Source organism: Oncorhynchus keta, chromosome 8, assembly GCF_023373465.1.
Source record: "Oncorhynchus keta strain PuntledgeMale-10-30-2019 chromosome 8, Oket_V2, whole genome shotgun sequence".
Classification (NCBI taxonomy): domain Eukaryota; kingdom Metazoa; phylum Chordata; class Actinopteri; order Salmoniformes; family Salmonidae; genus Oncorhynchus; species Oncorhynchus keta.
In genome coordinates this window covers 11,366,639-11,372,327 of record NC_068428.1, presented here as the reverse complement: position 1 = coordinate 11,372,327, position 5,689 = coordinate 11,366,639, and positions in this window count along the sequence as shown.

Here is a 5,689-nt window from a genome sequence, read left to right as displayed (position 1 = left end):
TCCAAGTGTTGCCGCAAAGCTACTGTGCGTAAAAACGCGTCACACGTTTTAAAGCACGGGAGGTGGGACTACCTGCAAGAGCATGTGCACAATTTCAAAATTCGTCAGGTATAACTTTCTACACCAATTGCTCCAGGAGGCTAATTTTGGCAGCTGGACAAGGGCATAATATAAAGTGTATGTTCACTTTTCTGCGAAAATTACATTGTAAATGTTTTAGCATAGGCCTATACCTAGTAGGCAGCTATGCCTTACATTGAATATTGGCCTAGGCTATTATTAAATGGCTTTGATATAGCTTTGATTGATCTGACCTGAACTAGGGGTTCTGATCCATTCTGAGTTCCACTGAAAAGCTTTTTTAAATTAGACATTTTGGCCTTGCTGCTGCTTTATTCAATCTTAGTTTTATCACAGCTTTTTCAGGAACCCATTGGAAGCTCCCTAAACCACATGGTTGGGAATCACTGACCTCGGAGTCTTCAGAGCCTAGGAAAAGCCTAGTCGTTGCATTTAAGAAAATGTAGGCCTACTAGCCTAATTATCACAAGGCAAGCCTATATCCTTCACATTGTAGTTGACTTCTAATTCAATGCCATTTGCTAGCCTGATGACTCAAACTAAATTATTCTGCTGCTTTGTCATTCACTACATACATGACTAATTACCCTTTAAATCGAGAGGTATTTCATTATGCTGTATGTCATCTTCAAGGAATCTTGCCCTGCTACTGAACAGAGAAGTGTAGTGTTTGTAAAGCCTCACCACCATAAACTTAAACGGGAGGCAATTGTGAAAGTATAATTGGCTTTACAGGCAATGTGTATCATTTAACATTGCTATTATAATAGTACACACTTATAGGAATAGGAAATTGTTTAGAAGTGGATAGTTAAGCCATCACTGAAAACCACATTTTCCATCTTCTATGTTTTGGTAACTTACTGTTTTTCAACAAGACTGAAGAGACTGCAAAGTTTTAAAATGTTCAAAGTGATGTCCATCGTGATGTCCATCTTGCCACAGAGCCTTCAACAGCAAAGGGGCGTTTCTACTCAGTTGTGGATGTCCCCATTGAAATGCATGACATCTGGCGCAATGTAAAGGAGTGCTTATGGGTAATGTGAACCAGGCTTGTGCCTGGCACACACCTACAACGTCATTGCGCAAAATGGTACACAGCATAATTTTGATATGTGTGCAACAAAACTTCAACATTCACCTTCTGTTACCATTTCTGTCAAGCCGTCTATGCATACAATTTGATGCATACTTTAGATTTATCCAATGTATGCACCACACAGAAGTCACTGCAACTTCCTCTGCAATGCTGCAAGTCCAGCGCAGTGTTCCATTGGAAATGAATACACTGTACTTCTGGTGTACCAAAACGCAAAAACACTGCATGTATGATCGAGGCATTAACTTCCATTGGGCACGGAATAGCGTTTGGCCTGAACTAGGAGGGCCAGGCAAGCAATTTGCTGAACTGAAAATAGCTTTAGAATATTCTTGTCACACATGAACCTAACATGAGTGGATCATTCTTCCTCACTATGCACTTGGTTGATAGACCTATCCCATCATCACAATATTTCTACATAGCTATCACGGATTCCCCGGTAGGTGCTGCTGCTCATTCCATACATGAGCTCCTGAGGTTTATTTCACCAGCTGAACTGTTTCATTGCGCACACCTAGTTCCAATTCCCCTGATTAGTAATTTTATATGTGCCCTCTGTTCACCATTGTCTTGTCGGTTGTTGTTCCCATGTCTGTTGGTCTTGTGAGTGCCTGTGCTTTGTTGGTTCGGCTTTCGTGCTGCGTATATAGTGTACCTGTTATTATGAGTCTTGTCTTGTGTATTTATTAGAGGTTTAACCTCACTCTTTTGTTTGGGTTACGTCCGTGTGTTTTTCTATACATGTTTGTGTTGGGCTTCGTTCCAGTGCCTTTTCATGGCATATATTTTTGGGTGAAGTATTAAACTCCCCCTTTACATATTCCTGAGCCTGTCTCTAATCATTTATACAATGTGACAATAGCCTCCTGACACAGGAGGTTGGTGGCATCTTAATTGGGGAGAATGGGATCATGGTAGTGAGTGGAATCAGTGGAATGATTTCAAACACATGGTTTCCAGGTGTTTGATGCCATTCCATTTGCTCTGTTCCGGAGTTAGTTAATTTAACGTAGTAGTTTAAAAGTACCAAGTGCCATCTACAGACAAGACTGAGAACAGCAATCAAACATGATTAAACCATAACATGCACTTTGTTTGTAGAAGTGACCTGTATTTAAAGGTCCACAATAGCCATTTTTTGTCATAAAAAAAATACCCTGAGCTGTTCGAGAATACAGCAGAGAAATGAAGCGAAAAGATTTTAGCTCGCACAATAGAAAGAAATGAAGTAATTTCATAAGGTAAACTCTTACCAAAGTTGAGTAGCATGCTTGTAACTATAAGACATACACCGTGTACAAAACGTTAGGAATATCTGCTTTCTTCCATGAGACTGACCAAGTGAAAGATATGATCCCTTATTGATGCCACTTGTTAAATCCACTTCAAATCAGTGTAGATGAAGGGGAGGAGACAGGTTAAAGAATAATTTTTAAGCCTTGGGACATAGATTGCCATTCAGATGGTCATTGGGCATAACAAAATATTTCAGTGCCCTTGAACTGGGTATGGTAGTAGGCGCCAGGCATACCGGCTTGAGTGAGTCAAGAACTGAAACGCCGCTGGGTTTTTCACTTTTTCTTGCTAAACAGTTTCCTGTTTATATCAAGAATGGTCCACCACCCAAAAGACATACAGCCAAATTGACAACGGTGGGAAGCATTGGAGTCAACATGGGCCAGCATTTATGTGGAATGCTTGACACCATGTAGAGTCCATGTACCGACGAATTGAGAATGTTCTGGGGGCAAAAGGAGGTGCAACTCAATATTAGGAAGGTGTTCCTAATGGTTTGTGCACTGTGTGTACACTACATGACAAAGTATATGGACACCTGCTCGTCGAACATCTCATTCCAAAATCGTGGGAATTAACATACTGTGTCCCCCGTTTGCTGCTATAGTGGCCTACTCTCTTCTGGGAAGGCTTTCCACTAGATGTTGGGACTTGCTTCTATTCAGCCACAAGTGCATTAGTGAGGTCCGGCACTGATGTTAGGCAATAAGGCCTGACTCGAAGTCAGCGTTCCAATTCATCCTAAAGGATTTTGAGGGTGTTGAGGTCAGGGCTCTGTGCAGGTCAGGCAAGTTTCGAACCATGAAAAACAGCCCCAGACCGATATTCCTCCTCCACTAATCTTTACATTTGGCACTACTCTGCATTCGGGCAGGTAGCGTTCTCCTGGCATCCGCCAAACCAAGACCTGTCCGTCGGACTGCCAGATGATGAAGTGTAATTCATCACTCCAGAGAATGTGTTTCCACTGCTCCATGGTGATCTTAGGCTTGTGTGCAGGTGCTTGGCCATGGAAACCCATTTCATGAAGTTCCTGATAAACAGTTATTGTGCTGACGTTGCTTCCAGAGACAGTTTGGAACTCAGTAATGAGTGTTGCAACCGAGGACAGACAATTTTTACGTGTGCCAGCACTCGCCAGTCCCGTTCGGTGAGTTTGTGTGGCCCACCACTTCACGGCTGAGCCATTGTTGCTCCTACACCTTTCCACTTCACAATAACTACCCTTACAGTTGACCGGGGCAGCTCTAGTAGGACAGAAATTTTACAAACTGACTTTGACAATGACAGTGCCAAGTTGAAAGTCACAGCTCTTCAGTAAGGCCATTCTACTGCCAATGTTTGTCTATGGAGATTGCATGGCTGTGGGTTCAATTTTATACAGCTGTCAGCAACAGGTATGGCTGAAATAGCAGAATCCACTAATTTGAAGGGTTGTACACATACTTTTGTATATATAGTGTACTTAGGCCACCAATTAGTTAAGGAGGTAAAATGAATGATTCAACTGTCAGCTACAAATAATTGGTGTCGTTTTAGGCTTAGGAAACAAACTATCAGAATTCCTTGCACTTATTCAAAACAAGAAATAGAAGAAAGTAAAGAAAAATACTTACCTTCACAGTAAATCAAATCAGTTTAGCAAGCTTCCTGGTGAATACAATAGACATTTCAAGATGGTTTTCCTCACTTATACAATTGCACACACAAGAATGTTCCTAAATCAAAGACAATCTGTGTTTATGTGACCAACATCTGTAAAACATCCTTGGTAAAAATGGAAGTTCATTCTATGATATTATCATGTCTCAAAGCCAAATGAGTGCATGGACAATGTAGCCTGCCACGACACTGTGCAATTTGGATAAAAATATGTATGTTGCCTCATCACAATATTATACAGTTTCTCTAAAAAGTACCTGACACCACAATCAAATCATTTTTTTTATACATTAGCTGAAATCTCAAAGTGCTGTGAAGAATCCCAGCCGAAAACCACAAACAGCAAGCAATGCAGGTGTAGAAGCACGGTGGCTAGGAAAAACTTCCTAGAAAGGCCAGGACCTAGGAAGAAACCTAGAGATTAACCAGGCTATGAGGGGTGGCCAGTCCTCTTCTGGCTGTGCCGGGTGGACATTATTACAGAACATGGCCAAGATGTTCAAATGTTCATAGATGACCAGCAGGGTCCAATAATGATAATCACAGTGGTTGTCGAGGGTGCAAAAGGTCAGCACCCCAGGAGTAAATGTCAGTTGGCTTTTCATAGCTGACCATTCAGAGTATCTCTACCACTACTGCTGTCTCTAGAGGGTTGAAAACAGCAGGTCTGGGACAGGTAGCACGTCCCGTGGACAGGTCAGGGTTCCATAGCCGCAGACAGAACTGTTGAAACTGGAGCAGCAGGTGGACTGGGGACAGCAAGGAGTCATCATGCCAGGTAGTCCTGAGGCATTGTCCTAGGGTTCAGGTCCTCCGAGAGAGAGAGAAAGAAAGAGGGAATTAGAGAGAGCATACTTAAATTCACACAGAACACCAGATAAGACAGGAGAAGTAATCCAGATAACAAACTGACCCTAGCCCCCCGACACATAAACTACTGCAGCATAAATACTGGAGGCTGAGACAGGAGGGGTCAGGAGCCACTGTGGCCCCATCCGATGATACCCCTGGACAGGGCCAAACAGGCAGGATATAACCCCACCCACTTTGCCAAAGCACAGCCCCCACACCACTAGAGGGATATCTTCAACCACCAACTTACCATCCTGAGTCCGAGTATAGCCCACAAAGATCTCCGCCACAGCACAACCCAAGGCGGTGCCAACCCAGACAGGAAGATCACATCAGTGACTAAACCCACTCAAGTGACGCACCCCTCCTGGAGATGGCATGAAAGAGCACCAGTAAGCCAGTGACTCTTCCCCTGTATTAGGGTTAGAGGCAGAGAATCCCAGTGGAAAGAGGGGAACCGGCCAGGCAGAGACAGCAAGGGCGGTTCGTTGCTCCAGAGCCTTTCCGTTCAACTTCACACTCCTGGGCCAGACTACACTCAATCATATGACCCACTGAAGAGATGCGTCTTCAGTAAAGACTTAAAGGTCGAGAACGAGTTTGCGTCTCTCACATGGGTAGGCAGACCATTCCATAAAAATTGAGCTCTATAGGAGAAAGCCCTGCCTCGAGCTGTTTGCTTAGAAATTCTAGGGA